This window comes from Mus musculus, chromosome 19 (genome assembly GCF_000001635.26).
Source record: "Mus musculus strain C57BL/6J chromosome 19, GRCm38.p6 C57BL/6J".
NCBI lineage: Eukaryota > Metazoa > Chordata > Mammalia > Rodentia > Muridae > Mus > Mus musculus.
The window spans coordinates 51,857,420-51,876,492 of record NC_000085.6 but is presented as its reverse complement, the minus strand read 5'-3'; positions in this window follow the sequence as shown (position 1 = coordinate 51,876,492).

Sequence of the window (19,073 nt, the reverse complement as noted above, 5' to 3'; positions counted from 1 at the left end):
TGTAGTTACTCCATAGGTTCTTTTTGTATATTATGCATATTTGATGTTATAATGGCATTTCTGAGTGTGCGGATGAGGACATCTTTCAATCCATATGTGTTTCCTGGACCTTTTCTTGGAGTCTTTTGCAAGTGTTTGTTTCATGCTCTTCCAATATATATGATTTTGTTTTATCTTTATTCAAAAAAGAAAGATAATTTCCACATATAAGCCCTAAATTATTGTACATTAAGGGAGAAAGAAAGAATGAAAGAAAGGAAGGAAGGAAGGAAGGAAGGAAGGAAGGAAGGAAGAAGGAGCAGTCTCTGTTTTTCTTAGAATACAGTTCCAACCTTCTACAGTCCTGCTCTTGTCATTCATCATTCTGGGACAGGTTAGTTTCTATTCAGGGTGAGCTATGAATGGTGGAGGCTGGACTTTCCCTGTGGTTGTTTCATTTTCTAAGCGTTCTTTTCTCTCTAATGATCAAGTGTTTTTTTTTTTTTTTTTCTGCCACATGCACACCATCACACATCCATTGTTAACTACTGCGGATCGGCTCACTAGGGATTCTAAGCATTGGTGTGTGTGTGTGTGTGTGTGTGTGTGTGTGTGTGTGTTATCAACCCTTTTTAATTGTGTTAATTGTGTGATTTTATTTGTTACAGCAACAATGCTATCCTTCACATTAAATACTAATATGGTTAATTTTGAATGTCATCTTGATTTGATTTTGGAAGACCTAAAGGATTGACAAGGCACACATCTTGGTGTGTTTGAAAGACTATTTCCAGAGAGGGGAAAGTTTATCCTGAATGTGATCAGGACTTTACCTTATGCTACAATCCCTGACTACAAAAATGTACAACTGGAGACCCTGCCGGGGCATCAGCATTTGTATCTCCTTGTCTGTGTCTTGAGAGCAATGTGAGTGCTTCAAAATCCCAGTGTCCAGCCATTCCTGCCAAGAAGGGATGAATCCCCTCAATTGTGGATCACATAAACCCTTCTGTCCGGAGGTTATTTTTATCACATATATTCTCTTAGATTTGAGGAAAGTAAGTAATACAAAAGCCTTTCTGGGTTGCTGAGATTCTGACAGATTTATCACCTTCAATCCTGTCCTCCTCTGAGTCTTTGAATAGCTTCTGTTGGAGTCACCTGATACACTTCAGAAAGATCTCCATGTCCTATTTTTATCTCATTCAAATTGCACAGTACTCCCATGAACAGAATTAAAATAATATCCTAAAGTTAAAAGCAAAATTCTGTGCCACGTGGATTCTTCCTATGTTCCAAGTAGAGAAAAATTAGCTGGTGATTAAAAAAAAAAAGTTCCACATATTCAACATGTCTCATTATTAAGCTCAGAAAGCAAAGCTGTAAAATTTCTTAATAGTGTTGTAATTAATAGCCTCTGTGTGACGTCTCATTTTATTCAATTTATACTTAGCATACTCTCAAAAAATGCAATAAAAGGGAAATTTTTTAAAACAGGGAATAATTATTAAAACAATTTTCCTCTGAAATATGACTTTAAGTAATATTTAGCTACTGTAATGTGTTTGAGGGCATTTCAAGATTATATATTTTATTACTAACAAATACTTGAGCTGAGGTTTCTTGAATATGGAACAGCAAAGCTCCTTATATGTATCTAACCCTTTCCTTTTAGTTTGAAAGGTTAGTTTCAAAATAAAAGATGCTGATGCCCTTCTGCCACTGTAGAAGCATAAGGGAGCAGCCTTCAGAAAGCTATGGAAGCACTGAAGGTAGGAAGGGAAGTCACACCTGCTCTTAGACTCCAGCATCCTTACGCTAGAGTGGACTTCCTCAAGGAAGAATTCTTTTAAGCCACAGAATGGTCCCAGGCATCCCATTCACTGGAAACCATAGGAGGAATTCTGCTTTAAGGGAGGGGATATATGATGAAAATATGCTGCATGACAAAAATATTTTAAAACTTACAGAATATATGGGAACTTCTGTAAAATTTTATCATGACTACAGCTTCTATTATAATATAATATTTTTATTTCTTTCAAATTTTTATATAATTTTTATATTGTAGTTTTGGTAATATCAAATTTTTATCAGTATTTTGATAATATTCACTGTATTCTCCTTCTGGGTCTACTGAGTATCCCCTACTCAACACAATATTCTCTAGTTTTTAAATAACATGGTGAGTTAAATCTGTGGGAATCTAAACATTCCTGGTGTGGAGCCATTTACTGGATCATGATTTATCTACAAAGGGCTATGGCATTAAACAAAACTGACTCTCATTCTCATAGAAATCATCAAGTGTCCATAGATTTTCAGTATGAAGTAGAGGCTCACACACTCTTTAGCCCTTCATTTTAAAATACTGACTATCTTGACCTCGTGCAAGTCCTATGTGTATAACACAGATGGTACATGGGCCATGAGTACAGTGGTCTTGTCTGGGTCAGAAGAAAATGTTTTGCTTCAGGTATCTCAAGACTCTGACTTTTATTATCTCTCTGCTTCCTTTTAATTGTTGTTCCAGATCCTTGGAGGTATGGTGTTATATAGTTGTCTCATTTGCAAGTGAACTTTCCACTAACTCCTTACTCTCTGTGATCTAGTGAGGTGTGAGTTTCTGTGCTAACCACCATTCATTGCACAAAGACTTCTAAGCTCTGAGAACTGCAATAGTCTATATGTTTAAATACATGAGTTTAAAGGTGAGTTTGATACCATGTTTGTTTAGCAGAATAATAACAGTAACTTCACCCTTGGGGCCTGTAGTCTTTCCAACCATGGAATCTTAGCCCATTTGCAGTACCAGTAATGTGTTTTTGTCTATGAAGTGAGCTTTATATTCAATGAAAAAGGTAGTTGGTTAATAGAACATTCATGCTACCCAGTCAAAGTTGCAGTTTACAGTGTTCACAGCAGGGCAACCCTGCTGAATACACACCCACACACATACACACACCTCTACCCCAACAACTTGCACAGAACATCTAGTAATATGAAAGATAGCCATCAGGGAGGAAATTTCTAGACCAATACTGACTAGATTTCTCCATGTCTTCTGAACAATGTGTGCTGTGTCTTCATCAAAAGGATCTTACTATCAAGCTCTGTCCGGTGTCCAAGAACAATGACACTGACATGTATTGTTTGATGGTCAACGGGACACCTCTGTCCAGGAACTCACACTACTATTGCTACTACTGCTGCTACTACTACTGGTACTACTGCTACTACTGTTGATACTACTACAAGTACAATTACTACTAAACACACACAAATACATACACACATATATACACACACATACACACAAACATATAGACACACAAAGACACAAGCATTTACAGATACATACACACATATAGTCATGTACACACATAGGCACACATACATAAACAAACACATTTAGTCACATACAAACATATATGTATCTACATGAAAAGTTATACACACATACCACACACATATATACATACAGAGATACTCACATATATACACATACACAAATACACATGAATGTACACTGATATAAACACACACACACACAATTTTGAGCTAAAAAAAGTACCAATTGTCTATACCTGATTGTGTTGTATAAACAACAAACTCCTTTTAAAATAATATTTAATATCGTATTTATTTATTTGTTTACATATTTACTTACTCAACATTTAACAATAACCTTACAACTAATTTTAAATAGTTAAATCTTTTGCCATTAAAACATCAGTGAATGGATATTCAGTATTCGTTCACCAGTGAACATCTACCTTCTAGAAGTAGCTTAATCCCCTTTTCTAACTTATTCATGTTTAAGACAATAAGCGATCTTAGAAAATTCCTTATTCTTAAACTTAGTCATAACTTTCTATTGACAGAAAAGAAATAGCAAAGGAATTCCAGGGAGAGGCGCATTAACACTGGTACCTTGCCTCAGAGGAGACAAATACATTAATGCTACTGTGATGAATTGCTTAAGAATTGTTAATGATCGAAATAAATGCTCACTGCCATGAAAAGACTGATGTGCTAGTCTTTGTACATGGCAATAACTAAGTGTTGATTGCTGCTGTGAAGAAATAAATACAATCATAGCAGCTGGAGGTGTTATTCTTAATCATATAACGTGGTGTCTTTGTTTACTTTTTACATAGAAGTTGAATGTCACAGGGGGAATATTGTGATAAAGAAAATATGATTTTCAGTATCTCCTTGTTCATTCTCAGTACTATTTCTGCACAAAATGTAAATAAGCCACATGGATCATTTACTAGCATCACAGGCGCATCAAACCTCCAGCTTCTGTAATTATACTTTGATTATATAGATTTTAAATATTTAGAGAAGTTGGTTAAAGGTATTCTTTGTTGAAAAATGAAACTGTGTTTTAGTAAGACTTAAGCTTTTTCTGTCACCAGTGGACAAGGAGTGATAAGTTTGGATCTGACAGATTAAAAAAAAAAAAAAAAGCCCAGTTACTCCCAAGAGTCATTTCTGTCACTGTATCTCTGCCTGTTATCTAGGACACTCTAATCTATTAAAGGTCATAGGCATGGCTTCCCAACTGCTACTGTGGCCCTTTCCAAGACCTCCCACAGTTTGTAAAGCAGTGAACCTGCATTTTAGAAAGGTGGTCACCCCTGGGAATGGCAGTCATCTCTTGCTCTGGGGCTCAAATCCTACCTTGACCTCTAAAAAATGGGAGGTGAGAGGATTTACTGCTAGAAAGTCTTCTTAATAAATCGTTAGCAAGCAGAAATGTCTTTCTCTAATTTATAGTGGAAGTGATGAATCACTGGAAAATACATTCTTCCTAATAAAGGGAGTCACTGGCCTTGTGCCTAGGCCAAGGTCCACTGCAGCTATGATGAACTCAGTGTCCTGAGAAATGAGTGAAAGCAAGCAGTAAGCTGCTTCTTCCTTCCTTCCTTCCTTCCTTCCTTCCTTCCTTCCTTCCTTCCTTCCTTCCTTCCTTCCTTCTTTTTTCTTTCTTTTTTTCTTTTTCTTTCCTTCTCCTCCTCTTCTTCTTCTTCCTCTTCCTCTTCCTCTCCCTCTCCCTCTTCCTCCTCTTCTTCCTCCTCTTCCTCTTCCTCCTCTTCCTCTTCCTCCTCTTCCTCTTCCTCTTCTTCCTCTTCTTCTTCCTCTTCTTCTGCTTCTGTTTCTCCTTCTTCTTCCCTTTTCTTCTTCTTCTTCTCCCCCCCCCCAGAGTGTATGTGTAATACATTCCATATTTGAGATCAAATATTTATCAGGAAATAATAATAATTTCTTGGACACTTGGTGATGAACACTCTTCAGTTTCTGAGGGTAGTGTAAGAGATTCACACTTCCAAACCTCCACTTTTCTTGTAGAGGACAGGGAAAGAGGCAGACATGGGCGGTGGCTTGGAAAAATAGAAAAGAAAAAAAAAAATAGAGCAACAACAAGGAAAGAGAACTTCAACGAAGTTAAAGAGAAGTCACTTTTCTTCAAAATTATTCAAATTATGGTGATTGAAATGTAGAATTACAATATTTCCATAACTGCTCAGTGAACCGCTATACCATTCTGAATTCTAACGCCAACTTACTTTTAATTACTCTGTTAACCACCAGAAAAGCACTGTGTGGTTCCGGGTTTCACCCGACAGCTGGAGTGTGGGAACACAGCAGGGTAACGGTAGACAAAATCTACGATGCTAGACTGCATTTAGCTTATGCCTGCTATCAGATGCTGGGCTTGAGGGATGCAATGATATAGCACTCAGGGTGTGGGAAAATGCAGCCTAAGATGTGGGTAGCGAAAGCTGGGGTTCCCTCGCTCCCTGGAGTCCAGTCACCTTTGCAAACCATGCAGAAGAATCAGGAATGGAGAGTCCAGGTTGGGGGTCAGGGGCACGGGCTGCGATGAGGAGCCTGAGGCCAGGGGTTCCCAAACTCCTAGGCATCCAGACACATCTGGGTCATGGGGAGTTGAGAATGGAGTTGGGTCTCTAAGGACCCCAGCATCAGGAGGATGGAGAACTTGGTTTGGCTTAGCAGTGGTATTCTGGGCATGCAGAGGGGCCTTCTTCCAGAAACTTGGATATAGGCTCTGTAGAGGGAGACTTCCTCCATACTCCCTATGGTTTTTCTTGATGAGAGAGACAGTCCTTGGTTCCAAAGTGTTTATTGCTTGGTCATCGTGGGAAATAGGTGCACACCATCTCCTCAGGATAGACAACAGATTAAAGACCTTGTGCAGGAAGGAATGTCCAGGAAGGACATTTATTGGTTAAAACCTCAGGGCTTCTAAAATCAGCATTAGCTTAAAAACTCTGTTCTGGGCTATGTGACCTTGTTCAGGGACAGAAACTAGTAGGGAGCAGAGAGGCGCCTATTGTCTCAGATGGGAGCCTGGGTGTCGGGGTCTCTAAACCCATTCAACCTTACCAAGTTTCCTGTCATGGTCCACTGGCCCACAATACATCTGTTCTATATCTTCTAACTAAATTAAAATTTCCCAGGCACCCTGAGCACCCGATGGACAGCTGAAGTCACACTAAATTAAGCTCCCTAGAGCTATTCTAATGTACCAGAAGCAGGGTTAGATTATTTGATTATCTGGCTATAGGTCAAAAAAATTCTGTTACTTGAACATAAGACAAGATAAAGCCTGTGTATGTGAATAACAGAACTATTCATTTTGAACTCTCCCCAAAGATGTCTATTACAGAATTGCATATCACCTCTTCCTTTCTGCACTTGGAGTTTAACTTTGGGGTTCAGCAATAATGTCCAGAGAAGCCATTGCTTTTAATTGACATGTGATACTTGCTTTTACTGCCAAGATGTCGTGGTAGTGTGCTCCACTGAGTTAGAAATTCTTTGTCTCCTTTTATATCATTGTCAAGTTGTAATGGTCAGTTCTATTTGTAAGAGGTAAAGAATGCTGGAAATTTCTGCATACCATTCTCATGCCCCAGAAAGAAGCACTTGGAATATTGAAATTTAGTTCATGGGATTTCTGCAAATAATTTTTTTTTCCTGTTGTACAATCCACTCTCCTACTTCCTCTTTCCTCATTTCACTTTCACTTTCCAGGAGATAAGTGATCCTGCGTATTTTTTTATATACGTGTAATTTTCTTTTTTCACTGGTGATACTACTATTTCATTCAAGTTTTACCTTACTTGGTCAGTGAAATTCAATTTATATATTAACCTTTTAGAAATACAGTGGTATGTAGTACATTCACAATTATTTATTCTTTATTCATTTTTGACAATTCGCATATGAGTACTGAATTGTCAAATTCAGAGAGTACTCCATGCATTCTGTGTTCTCCAGAGAGGTGATGTTCTATAGATTCAATTAAAACTACCATAACACATATAGATAGAAAAATCAATAAGTGGACTCAGTTGTGTGTTTGTGTGTGTTTATGCATGTGTGTGTGTGGTAAATAAAGAAGAGGTCATGAATTTGATTAAGAATAGGTGGGACACAGGTACAGTTTGAATGAGAGGAAGAGTTAGTGATGATATGAAACAGTACTCATATGTGAATTATCAAAAATGAATAAAGAATAAATAATTGTGACTGTACTACATACCACTGTATTTCTAAAGGGTTGATATATAAATTGAACTCCACTGACCAAGTAAGGTAAAACTTGAATGAAATAGTAGTATCACCAGTGAAAAAAGAAAATTACACGTATATAAAGAAATACTCAGGATCACTTATCTCCTGGAAAGGGAAAGTGAAAGAGACTCTGTTATTACCAACTAACCTGACTATAATCTCTATTGATTTCAGGCAAGAGGCACAGCAGCAGAGGTTTCAATTGCTAGCAGTTAGGACTAGAAAATGATATAACTACTTTGGAAGAAAAAAAATCAATAATCTTTCTCAAAGGCTCAATGATATGCTTAGCACAATCCAACAATCACACTCCTACATATTCATCCAAATGTTTGAAACTTTCATCTTTATAAAAACAAAGCTTAGTGTGCTTTAATATTATAGTGAAAAAAAAAAAAACTCCACAATATCAGTGGGAAGCAGTGAGAGCTCCAGATCCGATAAGCTGTGGTAGATCTATCTGTTCCACTAACTTTTATCAACAGACAGACATTAATGACCAGAAAAAGGTGGGTGAAAAAAAATGTGTACTGTTAAATAAACAAGGCAAGTTTTAAAAAGCCACTTCATATACACACATACACACACACACACACACACACTCTAAAAGAAAAAAAATCAGTCATTTTGAGGAATGTAGGGAAGAAAGCTGAAACAGAGCTTTTAGGGACATGAAATTATTATGCAAAATAATTCAATCTCACAATTTTAAGTAGTATATATTTGTAAAGAAAAAAAGAAATACTTAAAACTGCACGAGACAAAAAGTGTTATATTATTTATTGGGTCCCAAAGTACCACAAGACTGGCAAACTGACAAAACATTACCTACATAAAAATATGAAAAACCTCAGTGAACTGGATAAAAACTAAAGGACCGAGTAAGCGGGGAGTGAGAGGAACCTTTAATGGGAAATTGGCAATCACAGTTGTCTTTTGTCACTGGGAACTGCTTAACTGTTTTTGATAATCTTACTGCATTGACTGCAAATGAAAAGTTGAGTTAGTCCAAATCTTTAATATTTTATAAGTATGGTGTTCTTATACTCCTAGTTAAGAGTGGGTCACTTCCTACACAAAAGCTATGGTTTGTATTCCACCTGTATCTTTGTGTATCATACTGTAGTTTTAAAAGCTACAGAAAGGTCAAATAAAGACAAGACAGTTAACTGTGACCAGGTTTCAGGCACCATAGCATACTTCTGATGCTGGAAAAACAATGACAATAAAAATAATTCTTCCTTATTTGAAGGACTGGTCTTGTGTAGCAATTTGCTTTTCATTCTGGTGCTCATTGGAATTGATTGGGAAACTTCTGCTGATTGGAGCAGGTATTTTTTTGTTTTATTTATCTAGTGAGAGTTTTCATCCACTGTCTCCCATGAGATTAATTTCCTGGTGTTTCATAAATGCTATCTGATAAACATTCCTTTGAAAATGTATAGTTGTAGAGACAAGAGATGGCTCTGTGGTTAAGAGACCTTCCTCTTCTTCTAGTAGACCCCAAATCAGTTTGCAATGCTCATCTCATGTGGCTCACAACCTCCTATGACAATCCAACACCCTCTTATAGGCTCTGTGGGTGCACACAGGCATGTGGCATATATTCACAGAGGATAGGCACACAGACACATACATGTAAGTAAAAGCAATCATTATACAAATTACTGTTATGAAAATCTCTCAAGTTCCTTCTAAGCACTGGTGCCATAGTCTGTGTTACAGAGCATCTTCATATCTCATTCATCACTAAGTATTTATCTGGTCTGAGTTGTGTGTTTAGATCTCTCAAGTTTTTAATTTTTTTAAAAAAGATTTATTTATTTATTTATTTATCTATTTATTTATTTATTTATTATATGTAAGTACACTGTAGCTGTCTTCAGACGCACCAGAAGAGGGCATCAGATCTCATTACGGGTGGTTGTGAGCCACCATGTGGTTGCTGGGATTTGAAATTCGGACCTTCGGAAGAGCAGTCAGGTGCTCTAACCCACTGAGCCATCTCACCAGCCCCTCAAGTTTTTAAAAGTGTGTTAATTTCCAATTTTGAGAGTCTTCTAAAATTTTATCTATTACAATTTCAAACTTGATAATTTTAATGTCATGAAATTTCATCTGATTATAGTATTAGTAAGTGTATTGATTTAAATTATAGTGTCAATTCTGGATAATGTTTCATAAGACTTGGTGATATATTTGAATTCTGTTGCTAGTATGTGACTTTTTGTGTAGATATCTTGTATATCTCCTTAGTGTCTTTCAAATCTTCTACTTAATGGGTGACTTCCTGTGTAGTTATTTTTTTTTAATATTTAAACACTTTTTAAAGTTTCAAGCTACTGTTGTATAACTTTGTGCTTCTCATTTCTAATCATCTCAGTGCATTTAACTAACGTATTTAATGCTATTTTTATGTTTATGTTGGCTTATATGTTCCATGTCTCATCAATATAGTCAGTCTTGTCAAAAAACTGTTATTCTCTGAAACACATTATTTTCATTTTTAGTTATGTGTATGTGTGTGTATTCGGGAGTATGTTCACATGAGTGAAGAGCCCATGGAGATGGAGTTACAGGAACTTATGATTCATCCACTATTGGTACTTGCAATCTATCTTGGGTCCTTTCAAGAGTAGTACATGCTATTAACGGCAGAGCCATTTCTTCATCCTGTATCTTTTCCTGAATGTGTTTTTGCTGATGCTTGTATAGGTATTTCAATTGTCTTCTGATAGATGTTGACATTTTATTTATTTTCAACTTTTCTGTTTCTTCTTTTAACTTTCAAGACCTTTCTTCACTTTTGAAGATTTATGTGTATTGTTTGTTAATTATATGCGTGTTTGTCTCTGTGTGGGTGTGTACAGTTGAGTACAGGTGTCTGCAGAGTCTTGAAGACCTTGTTGGCTCGTCTGGTTCTAGAGGTAAACGCATTTGTGAGCCTTCCAACATGGTCCAGGTTTTCTGCAAAAGCAGTATGTGCTCCTCACGGCTGTTTCAGCTCTCAGCCCTGACTTCCAAGGTCTTCTTGTGTTTGAATCTAAAATGTATCTTCATTGCAGGACATGATGTTAGAGCTTTAACGAGATCAAGTTTATAATCTCTGTCTTTTGGAGTAAAACACTTAATCCATTCAGATTTAAACCCATCACTGCTATGTGCAGACTTATTCCTCTTGTTTTGTTGTTTTCTGAGTCCTATAGATTTTGCTCTTTAGTGCTCCTTTATATCTTGTTTCTTTTAATTGCATAATTTTAATTGTTCATTTTCAACTTTGTCTTTTATTATATGTTTTCTCTCCATATTAATGTTCTTAAAAACCACAATTATTTTATTAAATAGTATATATTGGGTTAATATCCATTTAATTTTGATTTAAACTGTATACTCATCTTCCTATATAATATAATGTTATTCCCTTTTATATTATCAGAGCCATACAAGCTACAATTTTATAGATCATAAACCAATAAACTTATTTTTAATCTTCATTTGATTTAAAAATTAGGTACAGTAAATAAGAACTAATAAGTTCTAGAGTCTTTATTTTTTATTGTTTTAAATTTTTTAGCATGTGAATTTGAATTGCTATCTAAGATTCTTTCATTCTGCTGGAGATACGTTGTCGTTTTAAAATACTACATTTATTTATTGATTGGTTTATTGATTGAGTCATTTATTCATTTGGTGTCTGTTTGTGTGTGTGTATGTGTGTGTGTCTGTAGGCACATGAGTGCCATGGTGTTTGTGTGCAACAGCATGCATTTGAAGATCAAAGGGCAGCTTGTGCAAGTTTGTCTCCTTCCACACTTTTGACCCCTAGAATGGTACTGGGATGGTCAGACTTGGCATAAGCACCATTATCTATTAAGCCATCTCTTGATTATTTATATATTTAAGGTTTAGTCTTTGGTAATTCCTATGTAGATAGAATGGTTTCAAATTAATGGACTGTGTCTCTGTAGAAGGATATTGAATTCAGGATTACTGATTCAATCTGAATAATTCTATAGTATCATTAAATCACAAAAGGACAATGTTTAGAATGGAGGATAATCAAATTAGGGGAATAAAATTGGAATCTTTTGAAAGATAAGTTCCAAAGATAAACAAAAGTGGGTTACTTTTTATTTTCTTAATTATTAGCCATGTATCTTGAAGAAATAAGTGCTTTTCTTATAGTAAAAACAGCTATGGCGCTGTAATTAATAACATGAGATTAATCACGTGTAATTGAAAATAAAATACCATGACTTTCATTTATCATACTGGGTATTCAAGTTTAATAAACTTTGTGTTCCTATCAAAGTTATGATAGGCTACCCTCTAAAATCCTGTTGTGTGTGGCTGTTTTCTCTCTGTTCTTATTCTCACTAGGGGGCAAAAATAGGCAAGTGAGATCATTCAAACCCAACAAATCAGGGATAAAATAATGAAGGAAGGCCAACTTACAATCACACCATTGTCACTGCTGGATCTAAATTGGTAAAATGTAGATTTATGAATTAACCTTTCAGCCCTAATTACCTCATCAACTTGGATCTCAAGTCATTTGTCATTGGCTGGTAGAAGAGTCCAATATCCTATTTAGATTTATGGGACTTATTTCAGATATTTAAATGATCTCTATGTTTGGGCTATATTAGTGAATATTGCTGTGAGGTTTTAATAGAAAGTGGTCGGTTCTCAGACATAAGGGTGGGAGAGTGGACCTGGGAGGAATGGGAGGGAAGTGTGATCAGGTACATTGAACAAAAGTCCCAAATAATAAAAATAAACAGCCTTGAAATCAATATGATGTCTTAGAAAACTGAGAATAGTTCTACCTCAAGACTCAGCTCTACTATCCTACAAGGCCACTTGTTCTACTATGTTCATAGCAGCTTTATTTGTGATAGAATCTGGAGACAACCCTGATGCTCCTCAACTGAAGAGTAGACAAAGAAAACGTGGTTCATTTACCCTATGGAATACTACTCAGCTATTGAAAATAAAGACGTCATGAATTGGCAGACAAATGGATGGAACTAGAAAGCATCATCCTGAGTGAGGTAACCTAGACTGAAAGTACTTATAAGTAGAGATTAGACAGAAAGGAGAGGACACCCATGCTACAGTCCACAGACCCAAAGAAGATAAATACCAAGGAGAGGACAAGGGAAGACGCTTGAATCTCACACAGAAAAATAAAATAGTCATTGCATGTGGATGGAGGGAGAGAACTGTGTGGGAGAAAGGATGGGGAAGAGAGTGTGGTGGGTGTTTCAGATGTATGGAAAGCCAGGAAGAGAGCCAGGAAAGCAAAGGAAAATTGGGAGGGGTTGCACATCTCTAGGATGTGGTAAAAACCAGAGACCAGGGATGGGGAAGATCAAGAGAGTCTATAAGAGTGATTATAGCCGAGACTCCTAGCAGTGAATGATATGTAGACAGAAGTGGCTAGCTATCTCCTGTAGCCAGTCAGGACTCCTCGTGGAGAAATAAGGGCACCAATCTACCCCCCAAAAACTTTCTATCCAAAGTTTTCCCTTTCTACAAGAAATACAGTGACAATGATGTCTCAGAAACTGAGGGAATGGCCAACCAATGACTGGCCCAACTTGAGACCCATCCCATGGGCAAGCATCAAACCCTGACACTACTATTAATGATACTCTATTATACTTGTAGACTGGAGACTAGCATAAAAGTCCTCTGAGAAGCCACCTATCAGCTGACTGAAACAAAGGAAGAGACCAACGGCGGAACATTACATGGTGCTATGGAAATCTTATGGAAGAGTTTGGGAAAGGATTAAGGGACCTAAAAGGGTAATGGACTCCACAAGAGGACCATCAACAAAGTCAACTAACCTGAACCTTTTGTGCTCCCAGAGATTGGACCACCTACCAAAGAGCATACAAGGGCTGGACCTAGTGCCCTTCATATAAGTAGCAGACATGCAACATGGTCTTCATGTGGGTCCCCCAGAAGCTGAAGCGAGGGCTTATCCTTTCTGTTACCTGCCTGTGGATCCTGATCATAACTGGGCTGCTTTGCCTGGCTTCAGTGAGAGAGGATGTACCTAGTCCTGAAAGGGACTTGAGGTGCTGAAGTAAGTTGGCTTCCTTGGAAGGAACCACCTCTTCTCAGAGGTGAAAAGAAGGGGGGGGGGCTTTGGGGGAAGGGATAATAGCAGGAGAAGGGGGCTGTGATCAGGTATAAAGTAAATGAATAAGTTAATTAATGGAAAATGTTACATTGTATTGGAAAAATTAATTTGTTTTGAAATTATTTGAGGGGAAATAATGTATTTTTCTTAGGTTGTGGAAATGGGGGTAATGGGGTTTACATGGTAATGCGGGCACCTCACTGGTGGGAGGCGAGGTAAATGTCTCTACTGTTTCTAGCTGACTGAGAGCTTACTATCAGTGTGTAACTCCTGACACTGTCTGACTGAGAGGCAATGCTGCTGTGTTTCAGTGGTATTACACAAACAAACTGGGGCTCTGTTGTCTCTCCCTATTTTTCATGCTTTTTAAAAGTTTGTCTGTGTAGGGAAAACTGTATAGTGTTCTACCCTTTGGCTTGTAACACAGTTCCACTGAATATTTTCAATTTGGGAACTCTACTGCGGGGATATATTTGTTAGTAAGTTATTTTCATCAATAATTGTAACTGAACATTGGGCCTAAGTCACAGAGCACAAGTCCATCTTTCTCTATCTTCTCCTCAATTCCTAACTTTCATTCCAGTGGTAAGCAGGCTGTCTCTAGACATGGAATTGTTTTTAGTGTACTACTTACATAATTTTAGAGATGGGAGAGCAAATAAAGGCAGAAAGCTCTCCGTTGGTTTTATACTGTCAACTTGCACTTGTCTTGATGTTTAACCTTTCATAGTATCGGGTTCTCATTAGTAATATCCAGTCACAAAGAAGCTTATTTATATAAGTAAATAAACGCATGAGTAAATAACTGAACAAATGAGTGCAAACCTAAAGAAAATAAATCTTTAAAAGATCCAGGATAGGGACATGGAGATATGGCTCAGTAGTTAATAATGCTTAGTGCTTCTGAAAGTCCATTCCTCATGATGTGAGGCTCAAAGAGTCTAGGTCTAGGGCAACTGAGGCCTTCCTCTGACTTTTACTGGCACCTGCACTCATGTACACATTCAAACATGGATAAACATACACTGTATTAAAAATACAATAAATCTAATTATAAAATTGGTGATGTTATTCGCGTCAGTAAGAGAAAGTTGAAGTAGCATACTCTTTCCAGCTGTAGAAAGAACAAAGAGCATGGTGTGTAGTGCATCCCTGAAAATCAAAAGTTAATAGCTTGCACAGCAAACTTTTAATTATTAAAATGGTGATTCTTTGTAAAACTTACACAGATAATTTTCTTTTGAATGTCTCCATTTCATGAGGCCATGGGGTGGAGCTATTCTTTTAGTCCTTCAAAGGTTTCAGGGTGAAGGTGGAAATTTGATGGTTTATTTACAATTGCTGAAGAAAAGCCTGTTGAAGGGACTTAACTCATGTTTTGCACTGGCCTCTACACACGTTTGTTCTTGTTTGTTTATTTTTTGATGATAATATATTACTTCTCATTCATCAAATAATGCAAGCAATAAAATGAATATATCCCACCACTCCTATAAAAGCACTATAACAAAATTCTTTACAGAACTTGAAAACAAAGTCACAATGGGAAAATGTGTTCACCAATTCCACAGCTAATACAGGACTAACTTCCAAAATATATTTTAAAAAGTAAAGAAACGAGACATCAACAAACCAAATAATTTAAAATAAAAAAACTAGGATACAGATCTAAACAGAATTCTCTGCAGAGGAATCTCAAATGGCTGAGAAGCACTTAAAGAAATGCTTAACGACCTTAACAATTAGGGAAAGGTAAATCAAAATGACTCTGAAATCCCATTGGATCCCTGTCAGAATGACTAAGATCAAAACCACCAGAGACTGCTCATGCTGTCAAGGATGTGGGGGAGACTCCTCCATTGCTAGTGGGAGTGTGAACTTGTACAGCTCTCCAGACCATTTCCCCGCGGTCTGTTGCTTTAGTTCCTAGGAATGGTGACTCTACACTGACAGACACATTAAAGAGGATTATTTTTCCTTCATCCAGGATCATTTTCAATTAGAGTCGGTCAAACACATTAGGTACCAAGAGGCTGAACAATGTTTAAATAGACAAAGGACACAAGCCATGTTCTGAATTTAGTATAAGAGTGAGGGTTGATCTTCAGAATTAATTTCAGTGGAATATTTAGTACCATTCAGAAGCAGAACCCACTCAAAGCTGCAAAACTCTGCATTCTAAATAAAAAATAATATGAACTTTATTAATTTGTTTAAAGCTATAATTAGAGTAGCTAGATAATTGATTGAGAGAATTTTTTGGCAAAAAGATAGCATAGCTTTGATTATTTTTAAAAGTACTGTTGTTTATTTTGGTTTTATTTAAAACAAAAAACAAAAAAACAAGTGAATGACCAATGCCATTGATCAAAATCCTTTCTTTTTTTCCTAGTATTTTTCAGTTACCCTTTAAATTACAATGTGTTTATATCATTTTCCCCTTTCTTTTCCTCCCTCTGTGTTCTCCCCTTAAATTCCCTCTTTTTTTCTGAGTATTATTGCTTTACACACACATACACACACACACACACAAGTACGCATGCACACACACACACGCATAGGCATGCACCCACACGCTCACACACACTCACACACACACACACACACACACACACACACACACACACACTCTCTCTCTCTTACACACACACTCACTCATTCACAAACACACACACACTCACACACACACACACACACACACACACACTCTCTCTCTCTCACACACACACTCACTCATTCACAAACACACACACACTCACACACACATACGTTCACTCACACACACACATTCACTGACACACACTCATACACACACACACAAAGACCCACCCAGCCACACTTTTAATCTTTTGAAATGTATTGGGATTTCAGTAATTTTTTATTAGGTGTGCAAAAAGTTTAGTAAAGTAACAAAATACAATAATGTGGATGAGTTGTGATCAAAGTGGAAAGTTAACTAGCCAAAATACATTTAGTTTGTTTTGTAAGTGAAACTTGTTAAAATAAAATATGATTTCCTCTAAGTCCCAGGCATGTGCCACTATCTAAAGATGACAACATTTTCAACTATGGTCTATGACGCTGTTTAGGTAGGTCTAAAACTTAGGATTGTTTATAATATGCCACATCTCATAGCAACTATTATATTATTATTTTACAGATAAAAGCAAGAAAAATAACATGCATATGTTATTTATATATGTATATAATATATATTACACATATGTAAATATATATATATGTATATATATAGTAGCACATATGTTTAAAATGTAATTTCACAATTTTATCATCATCTCTGAAATTCATGAAATATCCTAATGGCATGGACAAAGTCATATTTCTGTTCTTACAAATTAATGAAGAGTAAAGTGCAAGAAGGTTGGGATCTTCACGGCGTTTAGCATCTTCAAAGAATTTTGTAGGACACTCATTCTAGTTTCATTTCTGTCACTGTGAAAAAAATGCCAGGAGCAACAGGAAGTATCTGTCTGACAATTCAGCTTATATGGGGCTGTATATATGATGGGCTCACCAGTGAGAGCAAGGCACAAAAATAGAGGCTTGAGATAAATGCTCACACCGTATCGTATCTGCAGCTAAGCGCACAGTGTAAGAACGTATGGGCGCTGCTAGCTTTCACCTCGCTTTATCTTGTACAGTTCCTGACCAATGCTTAGAGATTGTACCCTCCCCCACACACAGTGAGTTGGGACTTCCTATCCCGAGCTTTTGTCCCTGCTGGCAAGAACACACTCAGGACAACCGGAATCTTCTGTGGCAAAAAGCTTTATTGCTTACTTCTCAGGAGGAAGACCCCGAACCCAGAAAATGGCACTGTTTATATAGCCCGCAGTGTGACGTTTCAGCACCTGATGTAGCGTGACAGCTTCTGATTCGTTGCTCGCCCATCACCCCATTACTACTCCCGAGATGAGCAGTGACTAGGCGTGAGTTCACTCTTGCACTTGCACATGAGGCTTGTTTACTAGTTAGACGCAATGGAAGCCAGCGCCATCTTATAATGGCGATTGCTCACGGCGCAGCTCTCCACAACTTCCCACATCAAATAACAATCGAGAAAAATTCACCACAGATGTACCCACAGGACAACATGATCTGGATAATCCTCTCCTGTAGCTCTATTCTTTGATGATTCTTGTTTGTGATAGTTTATAATTAAAAACTAAACCTCTGGGCTAAAGAGATGGCTTTCCTTAACAGAGTACGGACTGTTCCTCCAGAGAATTTAAGTTTCCCAAGCCTCTGTATATATTGGGCATCTCAAAAATCATCACTAACTAACTCCAGTTGTGGCTTCTGCAGGCACCTGTACTCATTTGCAGAGACATACACAGCCATATAGTTGAATAATGATTACAATAAATTTAAAATATTTATCTCTTATAGCACCTAATGACCAGCATTTAAGGAGAAAATAAACCCACTTTAGGAAAAATATGTATTTTGAAATTCAGTCTTTCCAGGACCATGACCACCATTTTCCAGTGAGAAATTCCTCTTTCTTAGATCAGCAAGACTCTCCTTGTCTGTGAGTTATTTGCGGTCCCTTCCCTGCATGCCAGTAGATTGCTTTACAGCTTGTCAAAATTCAGGATCCTTGTGTTCGTGTGTGTGTATTTTCTCCATTACACTTTTCAGAACTTAGAGAAGAGACTATTATTTTTGTCTTCCCATCCCATAAAGTGTTCTGCACATTGCCTCCCAATAAATAGTACAAGTTCAATAAAACTTTGTGAAATGTCATGAGAATGCCTGCCATATTTCTTTCCTGTGACTTGCTCTCTTTCTCCTCCTTTCTTTCTTATTCCATCCTTAGTATATCTCTTCTGTTACTTCCTCTGTCTTTCAGCTTAGTCGCTGGTGTCTTTCTGGTTTATGAAGATTTCTCTTCATAGAAAACTTCAGGGAAAAAAGATTCACTCTCAATACAGGTAAAGAAGTTGTAGGTTATTATGCTGATTCTTTTTAAAAAACATAGATTTTTAGATTTCAAATAGGCAGGTTCCACTTGAACTCTGACCATATAGTATTGAATTGCTATGCAATGAAAATCACCAGTGCGTGTATCTGTTTCTATGGTATTTTCTGGGGTCAGTTAACTACTTAAGCTGTAAACTTAGGTATATATAAAAAGTATTTCCTTAAATACAATATTTATGTTAATTCTTTGAGAAATCTGTACCTAAGTATTTGGATAATATTTTCCTATTCTCTTCTCCCTAGCTCCCTCAAGAGCCTCTTCTCAACTCTACACCTTCCCAACTTGCTGTGCTCTTTATTGCCCCTTATAACTCATTGGTAGGCT